Genomic DNA, 16910 nt, shown 5'->3' with positions numbered 1-16910 from the left:
CTCAAACGTTGATGCTTTTAAAGCATTCATGTTGTTTGATGTTTGAGCTGATAAATGGTAGGTCTGAAATTTCTAGGTTATTACATAGTGCCTGTTCTACATCTATCCAAGGTTCATCTAAGAGGGTGTGTTTAAACCATCTAGAGATGAACTGAAGCCTGTTGGCTAAAAAATAGTGATTAAAGTTAGGCAGATCTAATCCTCCTTTATCCCTGGTCCTTTGTAGTGTTTTTAAGCTGATACGTGGGGGTTTATCTTTCCAAAGGAATTTAGAAAAATACGAGTCTAGAGATCTGAACCAATCTTATGATGGCTTATTTGGGATCATTGAAAATAAATAGTTTATTTTTGGCAAGACCATCATTTTTTATAGCGGCGACCCTTCCCATGAGTGATATGGGTAAATATTTCCATCTAGCCACGTCGCCTTCTACTGTCTTTAAAAGTGGGATGTGGTTTAATTTAGTTAATTCTGAAAGTTTAGGAGAGACATTAATACCTAAATATTTTATATTTCCACATTGCAGTGGGGAAGGAGAAGAATTATGGAAGGAGCAATTAATCGGAAGAACTGTTGATTTCGACCAGTTAATTGAATAATCTGAGACACTTGAGAAGGAATTTATCAATGCTATTACCCCAGAAATATTGGTTTATGAGTTTTGGAGAAAAAGTAACACATCATCTGCATAAAGGCTGATTTTATGTTCTATATTCTTACATTTTATGCCCTTAATTGTTGTAGCCTGTCTAATTGCTGCTGCTAGTGGCTCAATAAAAATTGCAAACAGTGAAGGGGAGAGTGGGCATCCCTGTCTGGTGCCCCTCAGAAGAGAGAAGCTGGAGGATGTTTGGTCATTTGTTCTGACACAAGCTGTTGGGGAGTTATATAATATTTTAACCAGTTTATGAAAGAGGGTCCAAAACCAAATTTATGTAAAGTTGCAAATAAAAATTTCCAGTTAACTCTGTCAAATGCTTTTTCTGCATCTAAAGAAAATATTATGGTTTCAATGTTTTTACTGCATGAGTAGTCTATTAAATTAAGTAATCTACGTGTATTTGTTGATGAGTGCCTACCTTTTATGAAACCAGTTTGGTCAGGATGAATTAAGAGGGGGGTTATTTTCTCTAATCTCTTTGAGAGAGCTTTGCAGATTATTTTAAGGTCTACATTAATAAGGGATATTGGACGATAGCTTGAAGGAAATACAGGGTCTTTGCCTGGATTTTGTAAGAGACTGATATTTGCAGAGTTCATATTTGGTGGTAGTCTACCATTTTCTTTGATTTCCTGCAACATCCTATGAAAAACTGGTGCCAGAATTGTCCAGAATTCTTTGTAGAATTCTGCAGGGAAGCCGTCTGGACCTGGAGCCTTATTATTGGGCATACTTATCAGAGCTTCCTGGAGTTCACCTGGCGTCAGTGGCAAATCCAGTGCCATTGCTTGGGTGTCTAATAATTTTGGAAGAGTTATGTTGTCGAGAAATTGATCAATTTCGTTTTTAGATGGGTTTATTTGTGGTGTATATAAAGTTTCATAGAAATCCCTAAAAATTTTGTTTATTTTTTTAGGATCATATATTGTATTCCCAGATAAATCTTTAACAGCACATATAGTTGTTTTTTCTTTATTGATTTTTAACTGGTTAGCAAGAAATTGTCCGGATTTGTTACCGTGTTCATAATTTTGCAGGCAAAGTCTTTGTACTAAGAATTTAGTCTTTTTATTAATAATTTCATTTAATTCTAGTTTTGTCTTGCGTATTTTGTTTAATATTTCTTGATCTTGGTGTGACACATAGGCTTTTTCTAAGGATTTGAAGTTTTTCTCTAGTTCCTGAATTTTTTTGTTTTCTTCTTTCTTCTTATGTGATGAGAAAGAGATTATTTTACCTCTCATCACGGCTTTCCCTGCTTCCCAGAGGACAGATGCTGATGTTCCAGGAATGTCATTAAAGCCTAAATATAGAGTCCATTCTTTTTTAAAGTATTTGATAAACTCTTCGTTTTTGAGCAGTGATGTATTAAATCTCCAGTTTTTTCTTGGTGTAGTATTATTCATCTGTATGTTAAAGATACAGGAGCATGATCGCTGACAACTATAGGATGAATCTCAGTGTCTGTAATGTTACTCAGCAGTGAGCTGCTGACCAGAAAATAATCCAGACGAGAGTAAGAGTGATGGACATGTGAGAAGAAAGAATATTCCTTACTGTTGGGGTGAAGGGAGCGCCATGTGTGACCTCTGTGTAGTGTCTTCTCTGGTCTGCATTCACAACAAAAAGGCAATGGTTAGAATGCTCTCTTTTTAATGTCGTGGGCAATCAGCACAAAACCTCGCAGGAATCCTCCATTATTCTGAGGATTACATTTCCACTTGCAGTGTGATCGTATAGTGGTAAATTTATACAACCAAAATAGAAAAACTTCAACACCATTAACATTGCATGTTAAGTTTCCCAAATGAAAGGAATATAGAAATATATTTTAAAGCTGTACATGAAACAATGTAAATTCTCTAAACAGTGTGGCACAGTCACATACCTGCATTCACAACAAAAAGGCAATGGTTAGAATGCTCTCTTTTTAATGTCGTGGGCAATCAGCACAAAATCTAAATGGGAAAGCAACAACAGAGTTAGCTAACTATGCTCCCATTTTGTTTCCTCTCCTCCCAATAAAGAAATCTCACATAAACGTGCACTCAGTTCAACATAAAGACTGGAGAAATGACCCGCAACAAATGATGTATAAACAACAAAAATAATCGGGTCGGACTGTATTACTTTAACAGCCTGCGATATGATTTTTCCTCCCCACGACATTTGCGCATTCCTTACCTCGCAGGAATCCTCCATTATTCTGAGGATTACCCAGAATCCCTTGCCCTTTGTGAATATTGCAGGGTGACTTTTTCGACAGTAGGTGGCGCCAATGTCCCATTTAGCGGGATTTAACTTCAACTCTATTTAACTATGTTACACATGCATCGCAAAGACCAAAGTCGCTCATATACTGTTTGATTATATTTGTGGACTGCCAGTTACGCCGAGTTCCTGCTGTATTGAGCCTATCCATTTCTTCATTTAGTCCCAGGTTGAGGTCTCCCCCAAGAATGAGTGTGCAATCTAGGTGTTCGGAGAGTGCACTAAAAAACCGTGGAAGAATGAGGGGTCATCAACATTTGGACCATATACACTTACAATACCTAGCTTTTGGTTAAGTATAGATAGTTTGACGATTAGGAATATGCCCTCTGGATCTATAACTGTATCGAGTACTGTGAAATTAATATTTTTATGTATTAGAATTGCTACTCCTCTTTGTCTAGAATTATAACAGGCTGAGAACACATTAGGAAACTCAGGTGTTTTAAGTTTATTCAAACCTGTGACAGGCATGTGGGTTTCTTGTAATAAAACAACATCTGCCTGTAATGTTTTAAGTTGGTTAAGTATTTTTAACCTTTTTTCCCTAGAGCCAGCTCCATGCACATTCCATGTGACAAATCTTAGCATGCCCATAGTTGTGTGTTTGTGGCTAATGATGTACGCTGTATGTCTCGCTTAGACGGGTAAGGAGAATGGAAACACATCTTTTTTTTTTTCTTTTTTTTTTGTAAGTAAAGAGAAGAAAATGCGCGGCAAGAAGCTCCATAGGTCTGACTATGTGTGTGCATAATAACTAATATGAGCAAATGTGTGCATGTGTCCTATATCTGTGTGCGCTGTGTGGCTGTTGTAAATGTGTTGCCTTTAAACGCATGTGTGTGTGTGATCGTGCAGAGTGAGCATGTAGAAATAGACAGTGTCGCTTGTGGATGGATAGGGAAACAGGTGATCAACGCAGTGATAGAAAAGAGAAGCAAATAAACCAAAGAGCAAGGTGCACGACGAGAGAGAGAGAGGGAAAAAGAAATAAAAATGGAAACATTCCAATTAAAGCGTTAGCGGAGAGTGACGGTGACGTTATACTAAATTAGCAAACTGATATTACATAGTTAAGCAAAAGTTAATACAAGAGAGTGTGAGTGAAGAGAATAGTGTAGCGGATTCTTATCTGATGTGCGGTCAATACAGCCATGGAGTGATGCCAGGGTCGCGGTAGAGCTGTCCGTCCACGTAGAGCCGGTCCACGGCGATGACAGCCCGGGAGCCTTTCTGGATAAAACTACGTGGGACTGGGAAGAGGACCCTGCGTCGTTCCAGGATCTCTCTGGGGAACTGATCGTTCACGCTGAAATCCGTTCCTTTCAGCTCTCTGCCGCGACTCTTCACCTGCTCCTTCTGCTTGAAGTGGCCGAATTCGGCTACAATAGGACGTGGTCTCCTGCTTCCTGTCTTCGGAGCCCCTATGTGATGCACTCTATCAAACCCTATGTTTTTCACCGTGTCCTCCGGCAGCTTCAGGTGGATTTTAATGAAGCTTCTCACGGTCGTTTCCGGGTCCTCTCCGGCAGACTCTGGAATACCAGAAAACACCAGATTATCTCTCATGCTAAGGGCTTGTAAATCTATAACGGTCTCTTTTATTTTTTTATTTTCTATGTTTAATTGGGTCACATTTTCGATTAGAGATTTGACCGAGTCCCGTAGCGTGGCGTTTTCCGCAGCAAGTGTTTCCACCTGCCGCTGGCTGAACTCCAGGGATTCTTTTAGAGATTTAAATTCCCGGTGTAAGATCTCCACCAGGGACAGCCTTGCATCAAAACTGGACAATCGCCTATCGATTGACTCCAGGATGTCGACGATATCTTTGCCGGCAGGCGAAGGGAGTCTGCCGGGCGATATCTTTTAGATGACGGCGTCTCAGCTTTTGCCAGGGAAGACGCGCTCTGGGCCTTCTTCATTACTAAATCTTGGAAGCACCGGTCGATGTATTCTTGGAGAGCGTCTAAACTCTCCTCGTTGTCCTCCAGGGTGTTAGAGATGATAGGACAGATGTTGTTAGTTATATGACAGTTGGTTAGTTTATTTGGCAATACTGAAGTTTAAAGAAACTTTGTTAAATTCTATGCTACCATTTGCTTTTTTTCCCCCGCCAAATCTCCGGCGTCTGACGTCACCTACAACATGGGTCGCTTACCTTTCCCCGTCACTTCCGTCACTTACCTCTGTGTCCAGCCCCTGCACCAAACTTCTTTTACCACAAAGTACTTTTTACTTCACTCCTACATTTGCTTGACAGGTGTATCTGTCTGGGAAAGACATTGAGATAGTGGAGTCTTATAAGTACCTGGGTGTTCACCTCAACAAGAAACTGGACTGGACTACAAATACAGACGTCCTGTATAAGAAGGGCCAGAGTCGACTCCACCTGCTGAGGAAACTGAGGTCCTTCGGAGTCTGCAGGACTCTGTTAAGGACATTCTATGACACTGTGGTAGCATCTGCCCTTTTCTATGCCGTGGCCTGCTGGGGGAGTGGATGCACGGACAGGGACAGGAGCAGGATTGACAAACTGGTGCGGAGGTCTAGCTCCGTGCTGGGATGTCCCCTGGAGTCTGTGGAGGTGGTTGGTGAGGGGAGGATGTTAGTAAAGCTGACATCCATCATGAACAACCCACATCACCCACTGCATGAGTCTGTGAGTGGGCTGAGCAGCTCCTTTAGTCAGAGACTGAAACACCCTCGCTGCAGGAAGGAGCGCTTTCGCAGATCATTCATCCCAACAGCAGTTAGACTCTGTAACTCCTCAATCACGATGTCATGACTCACTGGACACTGTGAACATCCACAGTCACCACTTCATGCATAATGGACCTTCATGTGTACGGACATGTGCAGGTATATATGTCTGTCTATGTATACATATGTATATTTAGTGTGTACATGTGTGTGTGTGTACATGTCTATAAATAGGAATAGTAGTGGTACAATAGCTATATCAAGCTATATAGTTTATGTCTTCCATATTTCCAATTATATCCATAATCACATACTGTGTATGCTACCATTGTATATAGTGTATTATCTTACTTTTTTCATCGATTGTACTTATTTGTATTTTTGTATTTCCTTCTGATATCTGTACCTGAGCTGAGGTGATGCAAAAATTTCCCTGTTGTGGGATCAATAAAGTCTTATCTTATCTTATCTTAAGTACTAAATATCGATTGAGTTTATAAGTGCATACACTCCATAACTGTCACATCTTGGAGTAATCTCCACTTTGTCCTTCCTGTTTATTTTGAACCAAGATGGCGCCGCGTATGGATGCCCTGGTGCTTCAGTGCGTTACTTTTGTTTTGTTTTTGTGCATTTCTTCTGTGTCTGGGCACTCCTCTGGATACTCTTACACCAGAGAAGAGCTCCTTAACTACAGGACTACAACGCCTGTGGATTTATTTCCAATATTTGTCGCATCTGCGGCAGATTTACTGCAGACTCTGACCAGGAAAGCGAGACGCCGAAAGAGAGGAAAGCGAGCCGGCGCACTCGTGCGTTTGAGGAGACGCGGACTGCGAACTGCTCTTCCTGGGATCTTCCTTTCTAATGTACGCTCACTCGGGAATAAGATTGACGAACTGGCCCTGATGAGAAGCATGAACAGAGACTTTGCCTCCTCCTGTGTCTTATGTTTTACGGAGTCGTGGCTCAGTGAGAACATCCCGGACTGCGCGCTCAAGCTGGAGGGCTTCCATCTGCTGCGCGCGGACCGGCAGGCCTCTCTCTCCGGTAAGTCCAAAGGTGGAGGGGTCTGCTTCTACATCAATAGTGGCTGGTGCACAGATGTGACAGTGATTGCTCAGCATTGCTCTTCCTCTCTGGAATATCTTTTTATTCACTGCAAACCGTTTTATTCTCCGCGGGAGTTTGCTTCATTCATCCTGGCCGCTGTTTACATCCCGCCAGACGCGGATGCGCAAGCAGCTCAGTGCGCACTCGCAGAGCAGATTCTCCACATGGAGCGGACATACCCGGACTCTCTCATCATTGCTCTTGGGGACTTTAATAAAGCCAATCTGAGCCATGAGCTTCCGAAATACAAGCAGTATATTAAATGCCCGACCCGAGAGGAGAGGACATTAGACCACTGCTACAGCACGATCAGCGGGGCCTATCGCGCGGTGCCGCGCGCTTCACTCGGACTTTCTGACCACGTCATGATCCACCTAATCCCCGCGTACAGACAGAGGCTGAAGCTCTCCAAACCTGTCGTGAGGACTAAAAAACTGTGGAGCAACGAGGCTGTGGAGGAGCTTCGCACGTGTTTGGAGTCTACAGACTGGGACACAATGAAGGCTGCTTCTAACAGCTTGGACGAGTTTACGGACACTGTCACCTCCTATATCCACTTCTGTGAGGACAGCATTGTGCCATCACGCACCAGGGTGAGTTATAACAATGACAAACCCTGGTTCACCCCTAAACTCAAAAAGCTGTGGCTGGAAAAGAGAAAGGCGTTCAGAAGCGGAGACAGGGACTGCTACAGAGAGGCCAAGTACAGGTTCACTAAAGAAGTGGACATTGCTAAACATCAGCACTCTGAGAAGATGCAGCAGCAGATCTCAGAGAATGACTCGGCCTCTGTGTGGAAAGGTTTTAGGAATATCACAAACTACAAGCCTAAAACCCCCCACTCCACTGATGACTTGCTCTTAGCCAACACCCTTAACGACTTCTACTGCCGTTTTGACGAGCCATCAGGCAGCCTTCACACCTCCAACGGCCCCAACAATAGAGGCACTTTGGACACTCATTCCCCCACCTCTCCCCCCTCCATAGAGCCATCACCACCTTCAAACTGTTCACCTACAACACCCCCCTCCTCACCCCACACAAAAGAGGATTTCACACCACCTCCTCCCACCACAACTCTTCATATTCATGAAGCAGATGTGAGGAAGCAGTTTAAGAATCTGAATGCTCGGAAAGCTCCCGGCCCAGACGGCGTGTCTCCTGCCACCCTCAGACACTGTGCAAACGAGCTGGCCCCAGTGTTTTCTGGCATTTTTAACTCCTCACTGCAGGCATGTCATGTGCCTGCCTGCTTCAAGTCCTCTACCATAATCCCTGTCCCCAAGAAACCTAGGATCACTGGACTAAATGACTACAGACCCGTGGCTCTGACATCTGTGGTCATGAAGTCATTTGAGCGCCTAGTTCTCTCGCATCTCAAGACCCTCACGGCCCCCCTCCTGGACCCCCTGCAGTTTGCATACAGAGCCAACAGGTCTGTAGACGACGCCATCAACATGGCCCTACACTTCATCCTGCAGCATCTGGACTCCCCAGGAACCTACGCCAGGATCCTGTTTGTGGACTTCAGCTCTGCCTTCAACACCATCCTTCCAGACCATCTCCGAGGCAAGCTTTCCCAGATGAATGTGCCTGATCCCATCTGCCGGTGGATCACTGACTTCCTGACGGACAGGAAGCAGCATGTGAGGCTGGGAAAGAATGTCTCGGACTCTCGGACCATCAGCACCGGCTCCCCTCAGGGCTGTGTTCTTTCTCCTCTGCTCTTCTCCCTGTACACCAACTGCTGCACCTCCACCCACCAGTCTGTCAAGCTAATCAAGTTTGCAGATGACACCACCGTTATTGGGCTCATCTCGGACGGGGATGAGTCTGCCTACAGGAGGGAGGTTGAACGTCTGGTGTCCTGGTGCAGCCACAACAACCTGGTGCTAAATGCCCAGAAGACAGTGGAGATTATTGTGGACTTCAGGAAGCACACAGCCCCACTCCCCCCCATCATCCTGACTGACACCCCCATCACCTCTGTGGACTCATTCCGCTTCCTGGGTACCACCATCACCCAGGACCTGAAGTGGGAGCCCACCATCACCTCCGTCATCAAGAAAGCCCAGCAGAGGATGTACTTCCTGAGGCAGCTGAAGAAATTCAACCTGCCAACACGGACGATGATGCAGTTCTACACTGCAATCATCGAGTCCATCCTCACCTCCTCCATCACCGTGTGGTACGCTGGAGCCACTATCAGGGACAAACAGAGACTGCAGCGTGTTGTGCGCTCTGCTGAGAAGGTGATTGGCTGCAGACTCCCATCTCTGCAGGACCTGTACACCTCCAGGACTCTGCGGCGTGCAGCCCGGATCTCAGCTGACCCTTCTCACCCTGGACACAGTCTGTTTGACCTGCTCCCCTCAGGCAGGAGGCTCCGGTCCATTCGCACCAGAACCTCTCGCCATAAGAACAGTTTCTTCCCCTCTGCTGTTGGACACATGAACAATAACCATATGACTGTCCCCGCCACTAACACATGACCCTACGCTGTGTCACTGCATCATTCCATGTTTGGCACTGATCACCACCTGCACTCATGTATATATCTTTCTACGTAGCACTCATAATTCTTATTCTCATGTATATATCTCATGTATATCTCATGCACATATCTTTCTACGTAGCACTTTTAATTCTTATTCCTACTTTTATTTTTTCATGTCTATTTAAGTGCTATTTATGACACTATGTTTGCACTGAAGCACCGCAGCAATTTCCTAATGTTGTAAACCTGCTCAACATTTGGCAATAAACCCCTTTCTGATTCTGATTCTGATTCTGTTTAGGATTTCTGTGACTGCAGTAAAATTCCCTCCATCTATCCAGTTTGCCTCCAGTAAACATTAATTTATAATAATCCTGAAGGCTGAAGCACGGCAACCTCACCAAGTGATTACAGAGGACTTTAACCACACTCTCATCAGTTCAAGTGTCTCATAATGTTTAGAGTGCTTTTGTAAATCAACAGGTAAAAACTTAGCAGGTAGTTTGAAACATGGAGTGTTGGAATGCATCCATTGACTCAGAGAAAACTGATCTTAGTGCAGGTGTTTGGACAAAGGGAAATATCATGTTAACTGAACATCAACATTCAATAAAGACCAAACCAGAACTTTAATAAGAGAAATATCTCTTCAACTTAAACAAACTTTGTTCTGACAGTGAATCAGTGTTAGTTTCACCTCAGACCTGTTCCTCTGTCTCTTGGTTTATAGGAAGACTCGTAGTCAGAGGTGGGTTTAGTGTTACAGAGTTTAATGAGCAGAGCAGTCGAAGTTTAAGCCAGGCAGGAATCCACACAGTGGAGGGGGAACATGACAAATACTCTAAATATCGAGTAATCTCCTCCCTAAACTCCTCCCTCTTCACTGCACCAATGCCGAGGTTACACTCCACCAGCTGAGCGTCTTCCCGTCTGTGGTGAGGCTGCAGAGACATGACAGCGCACAGATCAGACTGACTGCATCACTTCTCTCTGAAGGTCCAAACAGGCTGAACGCTTCATTCTCAGCTGCAAAGGTGTCGACTGATTTTCACATAAGAAGCAGCTCTGCAAGCAGGAGCCAAAGGGTTCAAAAGTTGTGTGGTGCAAGCTGATGCTCTGCAGTAGGTTGCAGTAGGTTGCAGTAACAGCAGATGGAGGTATTTCATTTCAAAGAAAGAATAATTATAACAGAGAAAATAATCGCTGGAAAGGCATGAACACATTTACATGTAAATATATATTAGCTGCCTAGCTTAACAATTTCTGGCATAGAAGGACATTGGAATGTGCTTCATACGTTCTTTGGACACTGCTGACTTCTTGGCATTGAATATATCGTCTAGTGCATCTTCTGCATGCTTGTCAATTCACAGTTTGGAGAAGCAAAGCGTGATATTGACATGATGGACTCGGGTGTATTTTGCACGCTTTGTTGTGATATCAGGCTGCAGAGAAGAGTTGCTAGTTGTTGTTGTTGTTGTTGTTGTTGTTGCTCTACAACACTGTTCAATACTCCCATGATCTCATCATCTACTGTTTCTTCTTACCTCAGACTGTGACAGACAGCAGGTGGCTCTCAGAGGACAACTTATGAGATGAAACGTGGACTTGATAAACACAGCTGTAGATTCTTTGATGGGCGGGCTCTGCAGGAGGAAACAGGAAGTTGGCAGAGTTATTGACAGCTGGCTGTGTGTACTTGTTTTTGGTGTCAGGGGACAGGTGAGCTGGAAGGAGCCTCCTGGATACTGTGGCTGTGTCCCAATTCAGGGTCTGCACGCTTGAAGTACGCGCACTACGTGTACTATGTACACGTACTATAAGTAGGATAAGTGCGGAAGTGAGAGGCTTGTGAAATGGGACGGTCTAGCCTTCGTCGCGCTGTTCAGGTTGCCTAGCAACCATGATACTAACTGCGAGAAACGTTACATACAGCTTTGTGTGACAGAAATGAAGGAGAAAAATGTTTTGTTGGTCATCCATTTTTGTCATGACATCACTTTGATTAGCTGAGTATCTGAGGCTGAGACCACGGGACTGTGAACATGATTGTTGGGCTTCATTTCTGTGCTGAACAGTCGTTTAAGGTTAGTTAGTAAATAACAATTAGACCATCTCTGAATCGAGGAGGGGACCTAAGAGTACATCTTTCGCCATCTTACATGCTGTGATTGCAGCCATTCCCCAACTCTCTGTGAATGGGACTCATGGCCATTGATCAGTGGTTGTTGATCAATGGTCATGAGAATTTGCATAATTATGATTAAGGAACTGACCTCCCAGCCCATTGTTCCTGCAGTGGGCTGGTTTCAGTCATTATGCAAATGTACTGTTTATAAGATTGGGGGAACCTGCAGTCAGCTGAGACTGAAGACGTCACCTGCATGATGATGAAATGTTTCTCCCAGAAAAACGCTACGTCCAGATGAACAGAATCAACTTTTGGAGAATCAGAGAGCTCCTTACATCCCACGGTGTGACTAATTTGAATAGCTGCCCGCACGATTTTTAAAATGAAGTTGTTAATCCCTTAGACAGTAAAGTGTTCTTTAACAGTACAACATTGATAGAGTTACAGGTGTTTAATGGGTTTGTTTGTGTGTTTGAGAGTTCAGTTTAGGGTTGCCAACTCCCTGAAAAATAAATAAGGGACACCTCGTGGCCAGGGCCGGGCAACCCAGTTCACCCTTCCCAGTGTGGTGAATTTTGTAGCTTTTTTTGTGTGTGAAATTGTTTTTTTAGCCATTTGACTTGAAGTTGATTTAAGTAGATGCATATTGTAGTCTTTGTGATATGAACACATGGGAAACAAATGATCATTTAGCCATTTATTTTTAGCTCAACATGACAACATTAACACAGTAAAACAGGCCTCTTTCTTAAACAGAAGCCTGTCATGCTTAACTTTTGAGAATATAAGTAAATCTTTCTTTAAAAGAACTCTGTCCTGCTTAACTTAAAATTATAGAAAACAATAGAAAGAAAAACATTTTTGTAACAGTGCACATATAGTGCATTTAGTACAATTGGCTTCAGTTGAGGTATTATTTCAGCTTTTCTAATGCTAATCAGCTGCTCCTGTTTGTAAACCCACTTGTTCCCATGATTACGCATCATAACTCATCATCATTATTCATCTATGTATTACTTTTATGTATTAGTCATCTATTTGACTGCGGACTATAACGGACTATAAACAACCAGCTTCTTCAATGATGAATGCCGATGCTTCACTGGCTGATGAGCTGAACACGTTTTACGCTCGCTTTGACGCCACAGCAATTAAAACTACAAACAGCTGCACGCGCTCGGAGTACACCAGTGAAGAAAATGCATTCGTCATCACAGAGCATGCCGTGAGGAACACCTTCAGGAGGGTGAACACCAGGAAGGCAGCAGGACCAGATGCAATCCCTGGCCAGGTCCTGAGAGCCTGCGCTGACCAGCTAGCACCGATGTTCATGGAGATCTTCAACCTCTCCCTGGCCCAAGCTGTGGTTCCCACGTGCTTCAAACAGTCCATTATAGTTCCTGTTCCAAAGAAACAACAGCCCGCTTGCCACAATGACTACCGTCCAGTAGCACTGACTTCAATTGTGATGAAGTGTTTTGAAAGACTGATGAGAGATCACATCACTTCTTCACTTCCTGCCACCATCGACTCACTTCAGTTTGCTTACCGGACTAATCGTTCCACAGACGATGCCATATCTCACCTGCTCCACACATCCCTGAGTCACCTGGACACTGGCAGAGGGAATTATGTTAGGATGCTGTTCGTGGACTACAGTTCAGCATTCAAGACAATAATTCCCTCTAAGCTCTTCACCAAGTTGACGGATCTGGGACTCAGCTCATCACTGTGTCAGTGGATCCTCAACTTCCTCACAGACAGACCCCAATCAGTGAGGGTGGGAAAACAAGTCTCAATCTCACTCAGCACTGGAGTTCCTCAAGGCCGTGTTTTAAGCCCCCTGCTGTACTCACTGTCAGAGGACAACTTATGAGATGAAACGTGGACTTGATAAACACAGCTGTAGATTCCTTGATGGGCGGGCTCTGCAGGAGGAAACAGGAAGTTGGCAGAGTTATTGACAGCTGGCTGTGTGTACTTGTTTTTGGTGTCAGGGGACAGGTGTGTGTGTGTGCACGTGTGTTCAGAGCATCAAGCTCAGCATGGTGGCCTCACAACAAGAAAGTCTTGAGTTTGATTCCACCACCTGTTTGTGTCTCTGTGGAGTTTGTGAATGGTTGTCTGTCTCTTTGTGTCAGCCCTGTGACAGACTGCTGACCTGTCCAGGGTGTACCCTGCCTCTTGCCCTACGTTAGCTGGGATAGCCCCCCCCTGCAACCCTGACTAGGATAAGCAAAAGAGTACAGATGGATCTTTATCTTTATCTTTTTCCAGGTGATTTTTCTGATGTTATGATGATGGTAATAAAACTATGAAGCTACAGAGGCTGAATTCAAAGACACTGAATCTCACGGTGAAAAAAATGATGACTAGTACATTTTACAGTAATTTTACTTCCCAGATCTGGACCGGGTCATCACCGAGCTCCTGGACAGTCTGAGCTTCAACCTGGACCAAGACTTAACGTCCCACAGGGCTTCTAGTGGATTAAACTCAGTCGAGGGGCCACTCAGTGATTGTATGTAAGCATGTTGCTGCTGGAGCCTCTGCTGGATGTTAGATGAACTGCAGCTTGTGACCCTCCAGTGTTAGATGTATATCTCAGCCCTGGAGGGCGATGCTTCATGAGGTTTTATCATACATTCACAATCTGTGAGCAGAACACAAACCAATCACAGCCAGGAAATACTGCATCATGAGGTATTCACTGACCCCTCTCCATGTCAGTGATGCTGGGGTCAGCAGGTCCATGTTTGGTCCTCTTAATGACACAAAATGGTTAATGGCCCGAATTTGTATAGTGCTTTTCTAGTCCCTAAGGACACTCATTCATTCACACACTGGCAATAGCAAGCTACATTGTAGCCACAGCTACCCTGGGGCGCACTGACAGAGGCGAGGCTGCCGGACACTGGCGCCACCGGGGGGGTTAGTATCTTGCCCAAGGATATTTGGCATGCAGCCAGGAGGCAGCCTGGGATCGAACCACCAACCTTCTGATTAGTGGCTGACCTGCTCTGCCACCTGAGCTACAGCCACCCCACAAAGGGGTGCAAAGGAGCTATGAGCTTGATATGAAAGATGACCTGATGTGCAAATGTGGCACCCTGAGTATTTTGAGCATTAAGAACAAGTCTCAGATGTGTTCCTTATGTGTTCGTGCCCACCCCCCATCATCTTTTTTTGCTATTTGTTGTGACAATAGTTTGCATCATAACACAGAGCGAAAAGCTCAGTTGCTCCCACCTGATGTGATGTTAGGGCGATATTTAGTTTCGCCAGTAGGTGGCAGTGGCGGCTCAGCCAAACGGGTAACTGGCAAAATAATCCTTCACAAAAGTAACGCAGGCCAGTTATTACAATGGAAGCCGCCAGTAACACTGAATTGTTTTGCTGTGTTTCAGGTGAGAGCAAAATACGAGAACTACATACATTTATGTAAAGTTGATGCTTATTTAACATGTTTGGAGTGTAATTCTTGTTTATATGGTGTTTAATGTGAGCGAATAAGGGAGTTGTTTCACGTTATCTGTGGGTAATCCTAGTAACATTTGTGCGCTAGCTAAGTCATGTTAGCCTCCTGCATTAATCTCTGTAACCGTGTTGTTCCATCAGTAAGGTGAAAGGAAACTGTTAGCTGGTTTCAGTTAAAGTTATAGGAAATAGACCAGCCAGTACATGTTATGTTGTCTATTGTTTACTGGTCATTTTCTCTGTGTGTTAAGGGCTGATTAATACATGGCCATTACACGTAATGCTACAAAAGTAACGCAGGCCAGTTATTACAATGGAAGCCGCCAGTAACACTGAATTGTTTTGCTGTGTTTCAGCGCAATAAATCTTCATGTGCACCTGAATGAACCCTGTCGTCCTTCAGTGTGTAACACAAACATTACTGTTAAAACAGGTCAGCTGTCCAAGAGTCTGACAGCAGTGGGAAGAAGGAGTTGAGTCTGGATGTTCTGGATTTTGAACTTCTGAACCTTCGTCCTGAGGGTAGAAGTGTGAACAGCCGTGTTGGGGGGATGTGGGGTCTTTGAGGATGGAGGCAGCTCTCCTCTGGACTCTGCGATGGTGGATGCAGAGGGCAGCGGGGTCCTGATCATCTTCTCTGCAGGCGTTTGGTCCATAGCAGTAGTGCTGCCGTACCATGCAGTGATGCAGCTGGTCAGTGTGCTCTCCACAGTGCAGCTGTAGAAGCTGCTGAGGATCTTGTGAATGAGTTTGTGAGGGATGACTGTATTGAAGGCGGAGCTATAATCAACAAAAAGCACCCTGAGGTCTTTGTTTTCCAGGTGGGAGAGGGAGTAGTGAGGGGCAGCAGCGATGGCGTCTGACGTGGACCTATTGGGCCGGTAGGCAGACTGCAGGGGGTCCAGAGTGTCTGGGATGTTGCTCTGGATGTAGGCCAGCACCACTCTCTCAAAGCACTTTGCAATGATGGGAGTCAGTGCGACTGGTCTGCAGGCGTTTAGTGGCTGGGCTTTTCTTGGGGAGGGGCATGATGGTCGTGGTCTTGAAGCATGTGGGGATAGTGCTCTGTGTGGGAGTCAAATTGTTAAATGTTGTCATTGTGTTACTTAAGTTTGTAAGTCTTGGTTCAAGCAGCCTGATCAAAGACGTTCCTTTGTCTCTGACCACCTCTCCAGCCAGTTTGTTGGTGGGGAGGCTGCAGTGTTTTGTTATAGGCTCATCTATGTGAGGGCTCTGTTTGCTGCTTAGTAAGCTTCCTGCTTTATCATCCTTTGTGGGCAGGAGGTCACACAAACGCACCCCAAACACACACACACACATAGGGCCTTATGTTTTTTGACCATAGGGGGGTTACAATGGGTGGTGCTTGTGTGTACTGTAACTGTGTTCAGTAAAAGGTCGTCTGTGGGTGGATTCAGTGCTTTCCTGACACACCGAGCGGTCCTCCCTTGCTAGCAAGTAAAAGCTGTTCGTCTTGTTTCCGTTAACAGGAACAAGTTTGTAAACCAGCGGGGCCTGTGGAAGCACAGACACAACACTCTGGCTGAGGAAAGGTTGAAGATGGAGGTGAGAACGTGGACTAACTCTGAATGCAGAGCTGGCTTGGAGCTGTGGAGACTTACTGAGGAGTAAAGTGGACATGAAGGAGTCACAGAGGGAGGAGGAGGTGAACAGTGATGTTTGTTAGACAGGATCAGACTGAAGAGGGAACATAAGAAGAGTTTCATGCTGGATTTGAACAGGACAGGAAGATAAGCTCCGCCCAGCAGCTGAGTCCTCTCTGCTCACACTGGTGTTGGACTGCAACATCAGGGAGTCTGCTTCCACATCTGGTTTCCACAGCTGGAGGAAGCTGTCCCACGAGCACGCCTACGCCCCTCTGTCATTACTGAAGTAGTGATGGTGTTTAATCAGTGTGAGACTGTTTCACTGGTCCAAGCAGAGATTTACATAAATGAGCTTTTATGAGTTCTTATATTATCTGATCAGGCCGTTTGCTCCTGTTAAAGATAAATGTGCATCGAACGTTGTGGGTATTCATGAGTCTAACAGTTTAAAC

Source organism: Aulonocara stuartgranti (genome assembly GCF_965226115.1).
Source record: "Aulonocara stuartgranti genome assembly, chromosome: 3".
Taxonomy (NCBI): Eukaryota; Metazoa; Chordata; class Actinopteri; order Cichliformes; family Cichlidae; genus Aulonocara; species Aulonocara stuartgranti.
Note: the sequence above shows the minus strand (reverse complement) of the source record.